General features: G+C 38.5%; 2 long non-coding RNA genes across 2 annotated transcripts in view; one reads left to right on the top strand and one right to left on the bottom strand.

The window, feature by feature from the left end:
• LOC137482583 (uncharacterized) overlaps nucleotides 1-19883 on the top strand; it is a 233909-nt gene that overhangs the window by 78374 nt on the left and 135652 nt on the right. The gene's annotated exons all lie outside the window — the stretch shown is intronic.
• On the bottom strand, nucleotides 4161-6302 carry LOC137482257 (uncharacterized). Its single transcript, XR_011003967.1, has 2 exons — nucleotides 6025-6302; nucleotides 4161-4460 (listed from the first exon to the last, which is right to left on the bottom strand). It is a non-coding gene; the product is annotated as an uncharacterized lncRNA (long non-coding RNA).

Genomic DNA, 19883 nt, shown 5'->3' with positions numbered 1-19883 from the left:
GTATTTGGACAACAAAGATCATGAATGGCTTCTGGCATTTATAGAAATTACAATGAATGAATCAGCTGCTAATCCAGAGCTTGAGGCATTCTGGTTGTGCAGATGACATTCTGAAAAACTGACAGTCGTGTTTAAGCCACATGGACTGCAGTGAATTTCCTATGGAACCTTTTCCCAAATATTTTGCTCACCTTGCAGTAATCCAGTGTCATTTCAAATATATCTCCATTTCATTGGCTCCCAGACAACTGAAACATTGATAAAACACTTCTAAATTATTATTTCTAAGCATTTCTGATGACTATGAGAGTGTGAAATAAAAGCCTCTGAAACTATATTTATGTACTCCACTGAGTTCTAATAATGCTGGACAGCTCTGCCTTTTTAAATGAGTCACTACAGCTATTTGAAAGACTATTGCACTTGAACATGTATGAGGTCAAGAGAGGAGAAGATGAAATCATTCCGTAACAGAAATATCAATTGAAATAATAGACTTTTTTTGGAAGTTTATATAAGTACCAGTTTAACAGTAGCTGCCCTTTCAGTTCATCTCAGTTATAACCTGCTAAATAAAAATGCTGTTTGAATAGTCTAGAGATGATTTAATTTCTTCCAGTGGGAGCTGAAGATATTTATTTTTAAAGAGGAACCTACATAAATCGAGTTCAAATCTCATGGCCAGAAATTTTCATTTGAAATTTCCAAGTTTCTGGCAAAGCAATTGAATAATTCTTTATTATTTATTTAGGAAAAAAAGAAAGAAGCAAGTAATATCTTTATAATTAATTGCAAATATTCTTCAGAAATAATTTTTGTGTAGAAATTATATTGTCTGCCATAGAGGGAACAAAGTGAGGGCTGGCCAACTTGTGCAGTTTTAATTCCAATGTCTACTGTATATCTTAGAAAGTAGATAATGAGATTTCAGTTATTAATTAATGAGTTTGCCTTTGTACATGTTCACGGTGACTTTGGTGGAAAATCCACCAATGAAAGCAAGACCTCTCCCTGCATTTTGTCCAGGGAGTGAAGGGAGCCACTGCTGGGAGTGAGCATGTCTGGGTCCTGCGGTGATTTTGGTCATTGCTAGAATGTCTCTGTGGAAGTTTTCTTACTGTCTGATGAGCTTAGATAATGATATTTTCTGTGAAAATAATATTGTGGTTAATTATTAATAATATTGCACAGTGATAGTATCTCTTTCATACATCTTTAATTAGTATTTTTGGAATTATATCGTTCTTCACTAAGCCCATTTTTTTAAACTTTTGGAATCACACTTAAAAGAATAAAAAGATTTGCTTGGAATTGTTAGGGTTATATAACAGGTTTCTGATCCTTAGAACTTCAATGAGAAAACTTTGAAGTAGGCTTGAAATATGTTTTAAATTAAATGTCTCTAAGTCAAAATGGGGTCAGTTGTGTGCTTATTGAACAGCATTTGTATGGATAAAAGACTAAGAAATCAAGGAAAATGCACACTCTCTTTTGTAAATAATGAATTCTTTCATATTCCAAAATTACTGTGTCTGTCTCCATTTTTTATATCTGAATTTTTTTTATATCTGCCTTTGTTTAAATTGACAAAATAAATGTAATACTATCAGATTATAAAAATTATATGAAATATGGGCTATTTATTAATTTTTAGTGTTACTTGAATGATCTGAATATTTTGTCTAGTTTTAGATTAAACATATTTTCTTGCTTATCTGTTTTGTTTTGTAAAAATGCTGATTAAATTTTGGAGTTCTGCACTCCCCCGCTTGACTGCAGAACAGACTTTGCTTTTACAATTTCAGCGCTCAGAAAGGCTCATTCCCCATCTATAAAAAAAGCTTCCAGGCTTTTGTGTTTCTAACTTGGCTAAATACTACATCAAACAGCAGAGCATATAAACAATGCATATAAACAAAGCACTGTCTGCAAATTCTCTCTCATCTGGCTGGGCAGGAACTTTTCCTTTCATACATCATTCAAAACTTGCTGTAGTGATTCCACCCAGGAGGCTTGAAACAGTTAAAGGGAAAGAAAAACTTCCTTTGGGGTTGGGATAGGTTTTCCCCTCTTCTTTTGTCTGTGAAGAGTAACTGAGCTCAGTTTTTTGTTGTGTGCCTCCTCCTAGAAAACACTGAATTTGCTGGAAATCAGAGACATTTTGCAGGGGTGACACATTAAACCCACTGACTCTTCCCTGCATTCTGTTGTGTCCTTCACTTGCTGAGCCACAGTACTTTGTATCTCAGCTTCACTGAAAATTTCATTTAGCAGTTTACGGAGTGTATTTTAATTTTTGGTAATGTAAATAAGTAATGAATGAGCAGCTGGATATCTGTCTTACTACAGAAAGGATATACAGCGTTAGAAATGCCAGGGAACATAATTAATGGAGTTCTTAAAACCTAGATCTGTGAAAATACTGTTTACAGTAGGCAGTAAAACAGGATTTTGCTGGATGTAGAGAAATATTAAATTCCTTAAAGCTGGAATTTAAAAGTCAGTGATTCAGAATTTGACCTAAATCATACCAGCATAAAAGTAGAATTATTTCATTGAAGCAGATGGGATTTTCTGGAATTAAAGTACTGTAAATAAATTCAGTGTTTCTAGGTAAGCAGTTAACTTGGAGCCATCTTCTTCTTAAAAAGAAAAAAAAAAACAAAAGAAGTCTGAATCTTAATTTTGTACAGCACTGCTACCTTTTTTCTTTCCAAAGCCTAGTGTAAAGTGGCACTAACTATAATTTATACTGCAGGACTGGACAGCAAAGCAATCACATATGCCTCACAATCAAAGCTACCTATTCTGCAGGACTACAATCATCATTCTGGCTCTATTTTTCTGCAATTTTTTAAATGTCTGTATCTGCTCATCTCTTTAAAAAAATTAGAAATAATTTGCACCTTTTACAGATGCATTTTGTTAAATCCTGTCTTTGTGTACAGATTTGTTAGGATTACCTGTGTGGAACACAGGAAAAGCCAGGCATAGGGTGCTCAGTGTTTGTATGCTGCAGAAATTCACCACAATTAAAAAAAAAAAATCACCATAGAATTTATGAATTTATTTTGGCAAGTTATTTTACAGCAGTTAATTATTTATATAAATGAGGCAGAATTATTGTGAAAAATCCAATAAAAAGTTCAATTAAAACCTAAATTATAAGTTTAATCAGAATCTTCAGCAGCATAAAACCTGATTTGCATATAGTCTCACTGAAAAATGTTTTCTGTAAGATGAATATTGCACTTTTGTGCAGTCTCAGCTCTATTAGTTATTTCTGCTGCATAAATGATCATATATCATTTCATCGATGGCAATTTTCTCTGCAGCTGCAGTTCCTGTAAAAAAGAAATCAGTAGCTCTCCACCTTTATACTGAGAATTCAGAAGGTTCCTCTTTTTTGTGTACGAGCAGTATGTGAATCATCAACACAAATTAGAAAATCCAGGGTGTTCCAAGGGAAAGCTGTCCCTATCCATTCATTTCCTGTATAGTTATACTGAATTGTTTGCCTGCCATCATAAAAATCACATTACTGCAGTAATAGCAAGTTTCAGAAAAGCTTTCTCATTATGAGTAAAAGCCCATAAATCTCAGAATATCAACCATAAGAGGTTCCAAGTGGGGAGGTTGGTTTGCTCAGGGTCACAAGGGAGACCTCAGGGGAGCTGATGCTATTGACTGTGGAGGGAAACTGCACTGGAAAACTCTGCCTCACTTGATGCCACTTTGTTTAGAAAGAGAAACAAGGTCATGCAAGAGAGAATTCAAACCCCAGGTGGTGGAATGGCACTGGCTAAAGTCTACAAGAAAAGTGCCTTTAGCACCACAGAATAGTCAGGACAGGACGTGAATACAACCTGCTCCTCTCATAGAATCTATTCTGCAGAGCCACATCTTCAGATTTTGGTGTGGTTTTGTTTTTCAGTTCTTTTTCATCTTCCTTCTCATGCAGTATCCTCAGGCTTAGTATTTAGATCTCAGTTGTGTGAATATGTATTTATTGAGACTGAGAATAGTGAGTCAATGGAGACCTTGTTCCACAGATACCTGTACGTGACTCTTTGGTTATCCTTGTGACAGAAAAGTGATCTATTTAAGAAAAGTATTTGACTAACAATGATTTGTGAACAAAATAAGCATAATGCAATAAGTGAAAAGTACATCTGTGTAGTCATACTTATGTGAGAGGTTTCTTACTTCAGGATGAAAAATTGCTGTACAGTGGTTGTGGTTTCCCGTAGCAGAACTCCCTGCATTCATTCTCCAAGGAGGAATCAAGGAACAGTGATCACTACCACCTCCATTTTTTTGTACAGCCCTGTGTTCCATCATTCAAATAATTCCACAGCCCCCATAGATAAGCTGCTGAGGAGGCGAGGGAGTATCACTCTCATCTCTTTTCATCTGGAAGCAATGCAGCAGGCTTGGTTGATCAACGTCTGTAATGAGGGCTATAAGAGAGCACAGATATTCGGATCAAAGAGTAATCTCTCTCTTTTATGTAACTGCAGAGCCTCACATATCACTAGATTATTCTCTGCACTTGCTGTAAATAATGCTCCCCATCAGAGCTAAGCACTTTGCAACCATTGCCTCTAAATTATAAGATGATCTACACCACCTCCACCTCTGTGCAGTTCCCTGACCTAAGGTTGCTTATTTTCACTCAGCACCAGCTGCAGATTTATGTTCACAGGACTACATTTTCTCTCAAGGGGACATTTTTCTTATCAAACAGAGTTTGTTTTTTATTCAACATTTCATCATCACCTATTTTTATTACTATACTTTGGAAAGTGTGGTGAAAATATGAACTTATCTCTGTTTATTCAATGAATAGCTTAGAGCTGCAGCATGGGTGGGAGTAGGTATAGTTTCCTCTGGAGGGTTTTCAAAGAGAGCCATCCTGTCCAGGTTGTCTGTATGCTCAGTTGCCTCTTTAGGTGACGTCTGACATGTAAGGAGGAGAATGGACACTCAGCCCCAAAATCTTCCTTTACAGCTGTATCCATAAAGACACCTGAATGCTGTGATGTAGAATTTATAGGCATTCAACACCTTAGTACCTAAAGTAGTACTCAAGGTTGTGCATTACCCTGTGATCCTGACTTAGAGCCCAAGCCTTGGGGCTGACTTAGAGCCAACCCCACAGTTGTGCAGCTGTGGGGGCTGAAATGAGCACAGTGCTGTAGCTTTCCATCATTCTGATGTTACCCCATGATGTCTAGAAAAATGCATATGGCAAAGGAATCTGGTAAAGGAGGATTTGTGAAGGCTCGTGGAGTGGTTTCAGAAAATCTGGAACTCTATTTTAGGCTACTCATATGGCAGGATTACAATCCTTCAGAAAAAGAATAAATGCCATTAGGAAAAATCAAGCACCAAGCAGCTGTAGGTGTATGGCCAGCACACGGAACAGAAATAACCTTATCTGTCTGAAAACTGAGACCTAGCAGGCCTCCTGGGCTACTGTGCCTGTTCCAGGGTCAGCATGCCTCAGGGGTGAATGAGGTACTTTTCATAGCTGAGCTTTCACTTTGCTCATTCCATTGGAGCAGACACCCAGGAGAAAACAGTTTTACAAAGTGCCTTTCCGTGGGGAGGACTGGAGGGGGAATGACCACAGCAGCAATGAGTCCTGTGCCTGCCTTTCCTCTGGTTCTATTCTGTTTGCTTCCATTCTGTTTGGTTCCATTCTGTTTGGTTCCATTCTGTTTGGTTCCATTCTGTTTGGTTCCATTCTGTTTGGTTCTATTCTGTTTGGTTCTATTCTGTTTGGTTCCATTCTGTTTGGTTCCATTCTGTTTGTTTCTATTCTGTTTGGTTCTATTCTGTTTGGTTCCATTCTGTTTGGTTCTATTCTGTTTGGTTCCATTCTGTTTGGTTCCATTCTGTTTGGTTCTATTCTGTTTGGTTCCATTCTGTTTGGTTCTATTCTGTTTGGTTCCATTCTGTTTGGCTCCATTCTGTTTGGCTCCATTCTGTTTCACACCTCACACATGTGGTATCACTCACCCTGCGCCGTCGGCCTCTGCCATGCCCCTGGATATCAAGCCAATTTTCAGTCAGGTTCATTGTAATTGTCACCTGCCACAGTGAATTGTCTCCAAATCCACCTTTCTGTCAGGCTTTGCTGCTCAGTTTCAGATGTCATCACCCTCTTGTGATAGGCACTGTGATAATGAGACAGGTAAAGGGCAGAGCAGGAATTCAAAGGGTAATGAAAGGAGTGAAATACAGGGCATACACCTCACGGAAGGAGTAAGGCAGTCACTGTTGTGACAGGGGGAATACACTGACAGGCCAAATAGAGATGAACCTCTTAATGCTTCAGCTCTAGTGGAGCTGAGTGATCATGATTGCTAGTGGCTCTTAACTCACCTCTTACTGAAAACAGATGCTATCGGTGCTCCTGCTTGTGTCTATGGAGAGGACAATGCTGCAAAATGCATACCCAGACAGGGTGCAGAGTCATTTTTACAATAATCTGGGAGACAGAATATAGCATGGACAAACTTGTCACAAAGATCCTGAGGCAAAAATATTTGTGACAAAATTTCAAAAGAAGAATAAATTCAGGAGAAGCATAAATAATTGCAAACTCTTTAAATTGAAACCAAAGAAACATTTGATGAGTTGCAAAGAAACACAGAATTTGCTCAGTGAGCAGAGGTTTAGCTGAGGTGAAAGTAGAGATGCTCTTGTCATAGAATTGTTTAAGGATATGTAAGAAGTAAACCTCAGAGCTTACTCACAATGTGCTACTTACCACAGATGATGAAGGGAGGGACAAAAATCTATGAAGAGAAACATAAGGCTTAATTTGGGAATTTCATGTTTTAAATCACACTCCATGGATGGAACATGAGTTTTAACTGAGTTTCATGGAATCCTAAATTATATGTCTCAAGTAGCCTAACAAATACCAGGCACACAGATTAAAACATTTAGCTGGTTAAAACACAAAAGGTCTGGTAACTCAGACGTAGCTTTTGAAGTTAAGTAAAGTTGACAACATACATTTACAGAGTTCAGATGGCAAATGAAAAACATCTACAGTGAAGCAAAAGGAAGAGACCCATCTTTCACATATAATTGAAATACCTGAAGGTGCAATGCTCAGATAAGAGGAAATAAAACAAAATGCCAAATGTAAGGGATATTACTTGTGACTTGACACCACTAGATAAAGAACTAATATGAGCAGGAGGGAAAACTAAGTCATGAACAAATTCAGTTTAATATTTCCACACGTATAATGATTCTGAATTTTGTTTATTGAGGTGATGATGCCATAATTATATTTTTCTTTCTTTCATTTGACATATTGTTGACTGTGACTTTGTGCCACAATGTGTGTCTGTTAAGCTTTGAGCTGGCAGAGCACTCACGTGCCGTGGCAGACAGGCTTCACATCTTACTGAGAAATGGATGACAAGCCATAACTGACTGCAGAGCAGTGCCTTAATTTCTGACTTTGGGGGTTTTTATTCCAGCATCCTTAGCATTTCCATGCCTGTCCAAACTTTGTAACACAGCCTGTGAGGTTTCCTCTCTTAAATCTTTTTCTTTTCTCCAGCCAGCAAGGTCTGTTCTTTCAAAAGAATACTCTATAGTTTTCATCTCCCCATTTTCAGGTGGCTGGTTTTGAACCTGCCACTCTCAAGTGGCACAGCAGCACAGATTTGTCCTTCTGGGGGGAACTTAGACTAAACCTGCACAATCCAGAGCAGTGAAGGAGAGCAGGAAGGTGCAAGTGAGCCTCCCACAGTGCTCTCCAAGTGCTGTGCTGGTGCTGCTGGCTGGATCTCTCTGCTGAGTACTGGGGACAATGGGATTTGCACCACCAAGGGCTCTCCATGAGCTGAGGAGCATTGCACGAACTGTTTTGTAAGGGTCTCTCCACATAGCTCTAATTGTGAATTTAGACACAAAACTCACCTCCTGTTTCACTGCACATTGCATATCCTGTCAGCTTTTCATAGAAGCATAAAGGGAACTGTTCAGTGTCTGCCTAACAAGTGCATTTCTGGGACTGCTTGTGCTGTTACTGGTGCCCAGTGGATGATGCCACCTGATCCAAAGCACCTGAAAGGTTTAAATGATACAGCAACTGCAAGAGCAAAATGTTGGACAAGACAGGCTCTCTAATTAAAGTGGTAAATGTAATATTTTAAAATATTAAAGAGTGGAAAGGGAATGGATAAAAGGAGAAAGGAAACATTTAGTCTGAATAAAACTCACCCCAGAAGAGGTGAAAAACACTGTGCCCATGAGCTATATGAGCTATCAAAACAGGAGACAGGCCAGCTGCCTCTTGAGATGAGAGTCTTACATGTTGCTAGATGAAAGGAAAGGAGATTTTTTTTTTTCCACATTCAGAACACAGCCACACATGATGGTCTAGCTGGTGGAGGGGACAGGTAAGTTCTGCCTCAATTTCATAATTCTTTTTAGCACAGAATCAGGTATGACAATTTTAAAAGTTTATCTTCATTTAGCCAACACCATGAAGTTTAATGTCATACAAGTTACTCCTTGAGCTTAGACATGCTTAAATTACATACAAGCAGACTGATTTTATCTGGCAGTCAGGAATTCATTATAATTGGTAGTTTGTTAATATATTTTAGCAAATATTAAGTAGAATCAGAAGTTCTTCCCTTCAGAGATTAATTGAATATGTCTTTGATATTTCTGATTGTAGAACTTTGTGTTGTTAGTTAGTATGCAAATTCACATCTCAGCCCTCTGTAGCCTGCCACTGAATTTAAATGGAGTCCAACTAAAGTACTGGAGTAATAGAGTCATGATAAGGTAATAAAAGAATAAAGATACACAAGTAGAGAGAAAAAAAATTCATAAACTTTTGCCTGGATATTCCTTAGCCTGCGTCCTGGTGTGAGTTGTACAGGTGATGTGGCTGGTTTTATTGTCCCTTGTGCCAGAGTGGAAGGAGGAGATTCCTGTGATTTCACAGGTCGGCAATCAGAGAATACCAGGGCAGCCATCAGCTGCAGACTTTGTCCCAGAAAAACACTGTGCCCATCAGCCTGGATGCTGATGATGCAACCAGCACGATCAGACACTGCTGGCCTGCCTTGAGTGCTTGCTCAAGATTGGATTATTACAAATGCTTGAGAAGCAGCACGACTCACATGTATGTGGTCTATCATAAATATTCAGCAATTTCCATCCTGATGAGAAGGGCAGAGGTTGCTCCTTACAGAAGACATTGAGTAATGTATAAATCTGTCAGAAATGTAGAAATGTAGAAATATATTTTATTAAATATATTTCATGATCTCGAACCAGATTTCAGAAACCACAGAATACTTACATGTAGGTGTCCATTTCACAAGCCAAAAGGGATCCATGCTCATATATATGAATTTCTGTAGATTTGGTGGGTAGGGATTGCAAAAGTTGCACACTAAACTTTAGGTAAGATAACACTGAGCTTGATTGAAAAGCTGCTGGAACGTCTTCAGAGTAATTCCGAATGCTAAGGGAGAGACTGTGTAAGGAAGATTTCAGTTGCTTGTAAATAAAAGATGAAAATAATTCAAGGGCTGAGTTTGGCCCTAGCTTTTAGAAAATTGACAATAAATGAGGCCCAACCTCATTTGTGGTGTCTTATGAAGATGTATTTTATAACAATTGTCAGTAATGAGAAGCAAAATAAAGTTTATATTACCAAGCGTTTTCTTTCCTTAAGATCAGTGCAAAAACCTTAACAAATATACTTAACTGAGATGATGCAAAGACTGTTCAGATATTTTCTCTCATTCTGAGAGGAGGAAATCTTCAGGCTTCTTCCTCTGGGTGTTCTAGATGTGACAATAAATTGAACTCAGATTCTTAAGGGTAAAATCCTTGTGAATTTATTATTCTACTGTTAACTGCTGTCTCTCACAATTTATGACAGTTTCAAATCTTCTGTTTTGAACTTGAGTGGATTAGAGGATAGGTGTTTGAACAGTCAGGATTTAAGTTTTCAAACACTGTCTTGTAAGAATTCAGCATTTTTCTCTTAGAAGAAAAGTTTTTGGTTTTGTAATCCTTATGAGACTCAAAAATAAATTTTTCATGAGGAAAAAACAGCATGTCTTGAAGATTTCCAATAAAACTGTTGGCTGTATACTTGTAGTGTTCTGTACAATGGGCTTATGACTGGAACCATGCCATCCTTTTTTCCCCAAAGATATAAAGACAGAATGTTCATGTTTTCCAGATACTATTTTCCTCTTTTCCTACCTGCCTGTCTCTTTCTATATGTGTATATTTTAAGAACACATTTTCGAGGGGGAAGAAGTGGGGAAGGGCAAGGAAGAATTATCTGGAAAATATTATCTCCTCTTTAGAATTAAGAGTTACAACCACAGCAATGAAAATAAAGAAGAAAAAACTACTGGTGTTGGTTTCTCTTCTGCATTAAACCAGATGTGTTTAAACAAACCCACTGCTTGGGCTTATTTAAACAGGGAGGATAATCTGTCTTGATCAGCAAAAGATCCACCAGCCCCAGAGCTGGGAGGCTGTAGAGCCATTTCAGCATCCCTGCCTGTGGTGATTTCCAGAGCTCCTGAGCTGGAACACGGGGCTGGGCTGACAGGGAGGCATCACCTCCAATATCCATGGAAATTTATTTAACAGCATCTCTCCACATCCTCTCTATAAGCATCTACACAAGCATCTCTGTAACAGCAATACTGTACTGCACACGTGTAGAGCCCAGCAGATAATATGTGCTTTTAATGAACCAGCAGAGATGGGAAGGGGGAGAAAATCCCTTCTGTCTGCACCAGCTCTAAAAATTTTACTCTGCGCTTTTTAAAATACCAAATGGCTCTCTGAGAGCTCTGGAATTGCTTTACAAAACTGGCTTTTTGGTGTGAAAAATAAGCTAATAATAAATAATAAAATAAGCAGATAAAAATGTGTTGTTGTTGTTGTTGTTGTTGACAAAATCTGTTATAAAGCTGTGGTATATATTGAGAGAAAATGAAAAAAGGACTCCCTGATTTGTTTTGGTCAGAAATCCATGTCATTAATCTACTCTCAGGGTCAGTTGGAGGTGTGAGCAGAAAATAAACTCCTGTAACATAATAAAAATTCTGATTCTATCTTTCCCTGATGCATTTACTGTGTCCCCTAATGGGAGGTCACAGTTTACATGTATAAATGTAAAAGGTAAGAAATGTAATTTATCTCAACTCATTGCAGAAGTTTCTGTGTAACTAGGAACTACTCTGGAAAACAGTCTTAAAAAACACCTTACTCTGGAACTTTGCAGGACACTTACAGCATTATAGAAAATGTTTCATCAATTGGAAGGTTGTTTTTTTTTTTATTTTTCTTTTATATTTTTTGTCAGGAACAAGCAGATAAATTGGATTACTTTTGCAGGAATAACCAGCTAAATTGGATTAACCAGATGAACTGATAAAATCCCTTCACATTGCCACAATGCCCAGGGATTTCTTCCTGAGATCTCTATTTCTATTAACATTTTCCTCCTCCTCATTGTTTGAGATGCTAAAATGTTTTTCAAATTGTATTGTGAAGTGACAGCATATGGTAATTTGGGTGGTATATGATCAAGAAGCTTAATGACCCTTGCTCTAGGATATGGGAAAAGGTAAGGGTCTGTTTCCCTTGAAACTCAATGTCTCCCACTTACCATAGGCTTCCTTAAAGAATGCCAGTCAGGTCTCCCCTGTTTACCCCTTGCTCTCCACCCTCCCTGCACCACACAACAGGACTTGTTTTTCACTACTGACAGGTCCTGGAGCCCTAAAATTCCCTCTCCTTAAGATCTGGCAGAATGTCCTCCTGCTGTTCTCACTCCTGTTTAAGGAAACTCATCACAATTCAGTGAGACTGATGTCCAGTTTCTCTTGGAGTTTCACATTCCTGGCCAGTGTGAGAAAGTTTCAAACCATTTGATGGTAAAATTTAGAGTGTGCCAAGTGCCTTGGGAACATGCACGGGCGACAAACCAGAGCTGCACTCTGCTCCCAGAGAGAAGCACCATTAAGTCAGTGGGCAGCTACAGCAGGCACTGAAGTTTTAACACTCTGCTTGATAAGACCACCAGTAACAGCCCCAGTACACTCAGTGGTGCACACCTCTCTGAAGTGACTTTAGGAGCTGTTCCTGGAAAAGGCATGGAAAACAACCCTGTCCTGGGTTTATTTTGTGGTACCTGCAGTGATGTGACTTGAGAGGTAGGAAAGAACTGGGAATGATAGCTAGGACTACACAGAAGTATAGTTTGTTCCTGCTTTCATTTGAAATGCTGTGCAAAACTCAAAGACACTATTTACAGAATATTAGCCCCTTTTGTACATTGTTTGCTGTCTCAAAGGCATTTCTGTTATCCATTCACCTTTGTGTTCACCCTCTATTTCACAGTTTTTCTGCAAGGATGGGGCTTTTCACAAAAAGACCTTTTTCACAATTCACTCTTATAACACAAGGTGAAAACTGATTTTCACAAATTCATATTCAACTCATGCCTGGATTGAAGTAAAACTAGAAGGACAGTGAATACATTTTAATGTTTGTCTCCATTCATAGTAGTCTAATGGGATCCATGAAAGTGTTTGTGGTGTGAAAGCCATAACAGGTTATTGTGCTAAGTATGTGTTGCTCCTATGATTATCTCAGCCTCATGCTTAGGCTATTGGTTGTTTGGGGGCTACATTTTATCTCTGCTCTTGACTGACTCATTATGTTATTTTTCTTAAAATAATGTTGAGAATTTAAATATAATTAAAACTTGGTTCACATTTTGAGCTACTTGACCATCTTTGTTACTGAGTTCTGCGATTGGAGTAAGGGGCGTTGAATGTTGCCTGCATTTTCCATACAGTTTCTTTTTTATAAGTCAAACCCTTAAGAAGCAAAAAGCTGTTTTTAGCAGAGTTTCAGTGAAAGCTATTTGGCCAGAGGGATTTTTTTCACTGCCACATGTTACATCCTTCCATGGAAGTACAGCGCTGCCATTTCAATTTGTCTCATGCGTATCTGTGTGTCTCCTGTAACTGTGCAGACTTGCCTCTTAAATCTGTTGTCACTAAGTGCTAGTCTGGAACAAAACCTGGTTCCACAAACATGCTGTACAAAAAAAGACTAGGTAATAAGTAGTATAGGTAGGAAGAGGCTACAGATCTTCAGGTTAATTTTCACCAGACTAATCTACCTCCCAGTCTACGTGGCCCAGTTTTTATTCAGTTATTGAAGGCCTCCATTGGTTCTCCCTTCCACATTCTCTTTCCTTTGTTCTTTACACTTTTTTTAATCCTCTTGTTTCTTATCTTTTGACATCCTCTCTCACTCTGAGGTGTGTACAGACCCCTGGTTCCTTTTTGCCTCGCTGTGCTTTGAAGTCAGCAATCATTTCTTTAATGACATTGACACAGGACTCAAAGGAACACTAAGTTTGTGACAAGACTGAATTAGGAGGAGCTGCCGACTCCCTCGAGGGCAGAGAGGCCTTGAGATCACCAGCTGGGCGAAGTCTGACAGGAGCAAGTGCCAGGTTCTGCAGCTGGGACAGGGCAGCCCTGCTTGTGTTTGTAACGGGAATGCTCTCAGGCACAGGGTGGGATTGCTGGGGCTGTCCCAGCAATGATCCTGATGGGTCCCTTCCAACCCAGCATATTCTATGGTTCTGTGATTTCCTTCTAGGACAGGGTTGGGGGAAGGAGAAAGCACATTTAGCTCCAATACCAACTTGTAAAAGGGGTTGAGAAGCCCAATCTAGACAGATTTGGACAAGACTGGAAAGCTACTGGGTGCTTTCCTTCCACACTGATCCAGTTGAGTAGGTGTTACTGGTTTAGAGGCACTTTACCCTTCTAACCTGCCTCTCTTTAAAATTCTAAATTTTAAAGTGTTTGTTGAAAAGCAAGCTACAAAGTTAGAATTTGGAGGATTCATGTCATTATGCTTAAGTTGCCTTAAAGCTGGGTATTTAGTGTCTGCCACCTGTTTTTCTGTGAATATTCCATCCTTAGATTGGTTCCCAGGGAAATGAAATGAGCTGTCCCTGCAACCAGGCTTTGATGTGAACAAAATAAGATTTAAACATACCTGCTAGGATTATATTTCCCATACTCTGAGACATAAGTTAGTGCTTTCCTCCCTAGCATACTGACTCAAATCCAGTTTGATATCTGTTTCTGTGCATTGCATTGTTTACACTATTTGCTGGCATGTAATGGGATTATTTAGATAAAACAAGCAAATGTGTTTTGTGCAAGTTTCCTGCCAGTATGGCCATGTACATATGACAGGTACTAGACACATGATTTTCTTTGGTTGAGATGAAAGGAAAAGCAGTACAAAGAGTTTCACTCACCAAGCAAAAGTGCAAAGCAAAATATTGCATTGCAGTATTTTAGAAACTTGTAGGAAATGTACTCTCAGAGTGTTGTGGATTTGTCAATTTTTGCTGGAGGTAACTGACTTTGCTTTTGCTGAAACACCACAGGAGCCAGAGGTGAAAATCCAGGTTTCTTCCATTTGTTCCTGCATGTTTTCATAGACCAAATGATGGAAGGTCAAGTCTGGGAGGGAACAAGTAGATATGCAGAATTTAAAAAGAGAGATCCAGCTGGCATTTAAAGAGTTGCTTGAGAAATCAGTGACAAGGCTATCAGAGGTTGAGAATACATTGTTGTCTTTACTTGCTAGTAACTTTGTTTCATCTATTGCTTTATTAAGATAGAAATATGGAAGAAAGAAATGAGATAGGGAGTATTATGGGGGTTAAACTACAAGATTTTTGAGAGGAAGGAAACACAAACATAGTGATGATTTGGTTTACATGAGCTGCTTAAGAAAATGTGTCTCCGAAAAATCTGTGATTGGTGAAATGAGAAAGGAGGGTTGAAAGATCAATTAGGCAAGGGTTTTTGTGTTCATTTTTTAATACTGAAAAGGTATTAAAGAGGGACAAAAGAGGGGAAAAGAAATGTGATGGCAGAGCAACATGCTTTTGCAGTACCGACTGCAGCTGAAATGCTGTGGGGGAAGCTCAGGCAGGACCTGAAGGCACTGAGAGAACACAAGCAGCAGAGATACAGGAGAGAAGCAGCTGTGAGTGTTCGGAGAGGTGGTGTCTAATTCTGATATCATTCACACCATTTAATGGCAGAAACTTCTCCACAGGAGTCAGAGGAATTTCACAGCTTAAAACTGGTAGGGGGTTTAGGACTTTTGACTCCTTGTTGAAAACAAATGTCCTGACTGAAATCTGAACCCCTGGAATTGAATTTAAAGAGGAATGATGACTCTCACTTGGAAATAGTACTGTGGATGCCTCAGCACTGGCTATACAATATTCTTTTCCTGATTATTGTGATGACCTGCACAAAGCCTTTATGCAGCATTGGTAATTAATGAGGTTATGTTTTTGGAGTTGTGCTGGTTTAACTGAGATTAGTTTGTGATATGTGACAAAGCAGCAGCTGGGTCAGGGAGCCTCTGCGTAGAGCTGGAGCTGCTGTTTTCTGATATTCTTGGGGCTGAAAGGATAGCTGCTAGGGCACTTGGATACAGCAAAAGGGGGAATTGTCCCAGACAAATCTGTAGGTTACAGGACAACAGTCCACCTGGGAATTGAAGACATTCATGTTCTCTAATGCCATCATTATTACAGTGCTATCCTAGGTAATTTTTGTTGGAAGAAGTAGTAGCAATTCTTATTCTTAGGCTGCCTGCCACTTTATATTATAGAGGGTTCTTGTAACCTTTATCTGAACGTTTTCAGCACCTCATCTGCTTGCAAAAGACTTTTGAAATTCAGTGAAGTGGAAGCCTTCAGGGTAATAAATGTTCACAAGTAGAATCACTTGGGAATGTTCTGTAAAAGATTTAGAGGTTTTCTGTTTGAAAATTGCTGAATCTCCCAAACTGAATCTTTCCTGATTCCAGACTTTGGACAGATGTGGAATGGAAGACCTGGTCAAAATGAGAGATAGAAAAAAACATTCACAAAATAGCCATTATCAACAATGAAAAAGAGACAGAAAATTGTCTGCCTGAGAACAGCCAGGTGCCCAGCACTTAAAATACTTAGAATTCCTCATATGGGAGGCTCACATTTTAATTGCTGCTCCAGATTAATAGCCTGAACCTGTACTTCCAATGTGCAAGATGAATGCCACAGTGTCTGAGCTCTGGGGTTTTTAATTATTCCTTCCCTCCTTCAATGGAAATGAGAATTTTATCTTTGACACACATGATTTTGTTAACAGCATGGGAACTCCTAGGCATCTGCAGGTCTCTTTGCAGCTACAAAAACACTGGCAGAGCTGAAGGAGGAAGTTGGACCTCACCTGCAGAAAAGTGGCCTCACCAAAAATGCACAGAATTACATGGACCTGAGCCATGTCATTTCAGCCAAAACAATTTTAAATCAGTCTGATTCTAAAGCTGGAGTTACTTCAGGACTAGATGAGCCACAGTTTGTAATGCATGTGGCATACTCAGCTCAGACTGGGTGGTCTATTTTCAGCACAGATAGAATAGTTCTTTCTGTGACAAGAGGTTTCCAAAACAATTCATCTGAAAGAGGAAGCTATTCTGTAACTCAAATTACCAGTCAGGAAAAGTCTTTCAGTTCATAAAAGGTATAACTTCTAAACTCAAAATTATATGGCTCTTAAGGTGACTGAGTCTATTCCTTATTGATTCCAAAGTGTCCTCCTCTACAAATACTTGGATATTTACACTTTAGTGGTATATGGCCAATAAAAAAATGAGATAGACATTTCTGCAATTGCCCTTTTGCAGCAGGTAAAATCATTAATCACCTGCAGTATGCTCCCACTGCAGCACACCTGGGGATAATAAACACCCATTAGAAACCAACAGGAACAGACTATTCTCTTCTGAGCTGTATGGTTCCCTGTAATGAAAATGTTAGTCAATAGAGGATATTTTACCCCATTGAAATTATTTTCAATTTGAGATGTGAATGCAATGGTAATGGAAAGCATTCAGGTGATAGTTCTATAAACTCACATGCTCTTATTTCACTGTAGTCACACAAAAGTAGTTTTGCTGCTTCTGGTCTCTTGGACTAACTTCATAAGTAAATTTTTGATGCAGCTTCTACATCTTGTCTGTCCTCAGAAAATGACAAAGGAATATTAGTATGAGAAGAGGAAACTCTTGTCCATGGGGCAGAGAATTCAATCTTTCAAATTATTCAACAACTGGAAAGAAAGCTGAAAGGAAACTAACTATGATATTTATTTTTATAATTTAGTTTAATGTGAGAAACACAGGTTCAAGTAAGTACTCCAGATTGATGTTGATGTGTCCAAGTAATCTTCCCATGTCATGTTTTTTTTTCCCTCTATAAAATGGAGAAAATGCCATTTCTTACTTTAAAAAGACTGAACAAGTAATTATAACAGTGAAATATTTCAGGAACTTGAGGCTGAAGAGCAGCATATTTCTTCATTTATGAAAACTACTTGCCCCAAATGTATTCCATTTAATCTCACTCTTTATTAGATTTTATTATTAATACAGTTTGCACAAAATTACATGGAAGGCCCCCTTAAATCCTCTCCAAATCAGATCCTGCATCCTCTGAACCGTACTCAGCAAAACAAAAGTCCAAGAGCAAACTAAATGAGGAAAACCTTGGCAAAATGTGACTAGAAAAATTTTCAAACCAACTCATATCTGCAGTATGATGCTGATGGTTGCAGGGTGAGGGAAACAGATATTCACAGCAGTTAAAAAATGCTGGTTTTTGACAGAGGGTTAACACATTTTGCTTCACACCAGGCCATGGGGAGGCACAACCAGTTACACCAGGATCACCTTAAATTGTAAAGAGTTCCTCGACTGAGTTGCTTTTCCCTGTCTGTATCCTCCAAGTGTTGCTTGTTTTCTGGAAAGCACAAAGCTAGGAGGGAGAGTCTTCACATATAAACACTCTTTGTACCAACTGCTAAGTGATTTTCTCAGTATCCTTTCAGTAAAGCTCCCTCTTGCTATTGTTATTTAAATAGTTCACTGCAGGCACATTTTAATGTTTCAAATAATTTTCTTTCCTTCTTTGTTTCTATTAGAGGGCAGTGTTTTCCCTCCTTTCAGAAAATAATAACAATATAGCTTTGTTGACTCATCAAGTTGCCTTTAAAGGCCAGAATTTTGATGAAAGTTGGTGAATTCTCTTTGCAGCAGGAGTGAATGTAACTAAAGGAATTAAAAAAAGAAAAAAAAAAGTCATAAAGACAAAATATTAAAGTACAGAAATGAAATTATACACTTTTCATGCTGTAATAATGGAGTAATAAAAGCTAATACCCTAAGTGAGCTTAGCTAACAAAAACGGGATCTGGACATCAGGTACCAAAGGAATCTTAGATGTTTGCAATTCTGGTATTTGCCACCTAAACTAGGAGACACTGGAAATTCCCAGCACCTGTGTTTGATGTGTGTCTATGGATTCACTTTGGGACATCCGTTTTGGTCGGGGACTGCACAGCACTGGGCACTTTCTGTGTTTTTTAGGTCAGGAAGAGGTCTCAGAAACATGCTAAGTGCCTTTTATTTTCTTACCCCACAGATTCAAGAACGCAAATTTACTCATTAAACCCTCTGTGTCTGATTTTGTAGCAATAAATTCTGGGGCCTTAAAACTGTATGTGAAAAGTTTATTTAGAGAAATTTATCTTTGCAATTTATTCACCTTTTTGTAGATTCACTGGCATAAATCAAGTGAACTATTTATTTGTACTTGTTGGTTGGTTTTAAAAAATCATAATAATGGTAGTTTTGTTAGGAAATTTTAAAGGCCCAGCACTAAATTACAGTTTCCAATGCTCTTTACTTTGAAAAACTGATTCAGAGAATACTTTACAGTAGTCTGTGATTTGCTTTTCCTTTAATCTAATAACTTTTAACATACTTGCTCAGAAAATGGAAAATATTAAACATACAGTATCAAGATTGAATCTCAGGCAGAAGTAATAACTTCTAAAAACTTTTATTTTACTATTGATATATTTCTGATGAAAATTATTACATCTTTCTACGAGAATTATATGTCCAGGTTCCCCACTTCTTCTATCTTCTTTTGGCCTTTCTTTTTCACCCAGGAACAAAATGAGATTCAGAATAAACTTATAGTGGAAAATAATCTTTTGCTTCTACCTGAAAGTTCACTTAGCTATGGTGCAGAATATTAGGAAATTTCTTTCATTGCTTATATTATAGGCCAGATCATATTGGTTAGAACAATAGATTATATTGGTTATTTTTGTCAGATTTTATTTTCTTTTAAAGATGATCTGTCTCTAGATGAAAAACCTCCAGTATAGCAAATTATTTTAATTGTTTTGGGAGCTAAAATGTGGACTACAGGCAGATTTCAGCTGCTATAAATCTTCTTTAGCTGCACAAAAGTGAAAGGTGAGGTTATTTCAATGAGGTACCAGGCAAAGAATATTTTATATGGGGAAAAGCAAGATGAATTGTTGCCAGCACGTAATTCTGTATGTGTAAGTTATTTGTCTAGGAGCTGTCCATCCTAACCCGTTAGTTCACAACAAGGTTACTCTGTTAAAGGTTTGTTAACAATGTAAAGCTGTGCAGGGAATTTCAGACAAGATCAACAGGATTAAAGTGCCATTTTTTAAGCCCCTGCCTGAACCCAGCACCTTTGGGAAGGTGCTGGCAGCTCCTTGTGCTCCTGGCTGCAGCAGCAGCAGCAGCTCTTGCTCCTCGTGGGGTGCAGACACCTGAGGAGCTCCTGACGTGAGCGCCACGGCACCAGGACGTGTGTGCATGGAACAGGCACATCTTCCAAGGCAGAAACCATCCTCATCCCCACCCAGAGG

This window comes from Anomalospiza imberbis, chromosome 14 (genome assembly GCF_031753505.1).
Source record: "Anomalospiza imberbis isolate Cuckoo-Finch-1a 21T00152 chromosome 14, ASM3175350v1, whole genome shotgun sequence".
NCBI classification, from domain to species: domain Eukaryota; kingdom Metazoa; phylum Chordata; class Aves; order Passeriformes; family Viduidae; genus Anomalospiza; species Anomalospiza imberbis.
Note: the sequence above shows the minus strand (reverse complement) of the source record. Positions and strands in the feature narration are given on the sequence as shown.